Below are 1,159 nucleotides of genomic sequence, written 5' to 3'. Positions count from 1 at the left end.
CGTCTGCCACGGCCTGATTTTCGTCCCGCCCGGTGGTCATTTTCACCGAGGATTTTTTTCCATGGAAAATTTTCTAAGTCCAAACTTTTTTCTAAGTCCAAAATTTTTTTTTATTTTCCCATCCTTTTCGGCCCAAGTCCAACCTTTTTTTTTTTTTTTTTGTTCTAGTATTTTTTATGTCCGGGTTCTGGGCCACTTTTGTCCGGGTTCTGGGCCAATTTCTCCGGGAGCGTGTTTTGCCGATTTCCTGCCGTCTGCCACGGCCTGAATTTCGTCCCGCCCGGTGGTTATTAAAGTCCGGGGATTTTTTCCATGACAAATTTTCTAAGTCCAAACTTTTTTCTAAGTCCAAAATTTTTTTTTATTTTCCCATCCTTTTCGGCCCAAGTCCAACCTTTTTTTTTTTTTTTTTGTTCTAGTATTTTTTATGTCCGGGTTCTGGGCCACTTTCTCCGGGAGCGTGTTTTGCCGATTTCCTGCCGTCTGCCACGGCCTGAATTTCGTCCCGCCCGGTGGTTATAAAAGTCCGGGGATTTTTTTTCATGGAAAATTTTCTAAGTCCAAACTTTTTTCTAAGTCCAAAATTTTTTTTTATTTTCCCATCCTTTTCGGCCCAAGTCCAACCTTTTTTTTTTTTTTTTTGTTCTAGTATTTTTTATGTCCGGGTTCTGTGCCACTTTTGTCCGGGTTCTGGGCCACTTTCTCCGGGAGCGTGTTTTGCCGATTTCCAGCCGTCTGCCACGGCCTGAATTTCGTCCCGCCCGGTGGTTATTAAAGTCCGGGGAATCGGTGTATTTTACGCAAACTTCGGGAAGGTGCGTCGCCCGGCGGCATCAACCGGGAGGGCCCCCGATCACAGGGAACGCTGCTGGGTACGTCCTCTCTCGTGTGCGAAAGTTCTGACCGAATCGCACCAGGCACTCGGCCGGGGGAGGCGAATCGCGGACCCCCATCGCCAAGGGCCAGAAGACTCCCGACTCGGCGTTATTTTCGACATTCGGGCACATGCCTCACAGATGTATCAGCACCCACGGGGCCACCGATCGCAGGGGCCACTGCTGGGTATGTCGTCTGTGTTGTATTGACGTCGGTAGATGCGAGTCGCCGACCCCTTGCTCGTGGGGGACGGAGCGCTGTTGGCCCCCACCAGCCATCTCTC

The sequence above is a fragment of the Asterias amurensis genome, chromosome 12 (genome assembly GCF_032118995.1).
Source record: "Asterias amurensis chromosome 12, ASM3211899v1".
NCBI lineage: Eukaryota > Metazoa > Echinodermata > Asteroidea > Forcipulatida > Asteriidae > Asterias > Asterias amurensis.
Note: the sequence above shows the minus strand (reverse complement) of the source record.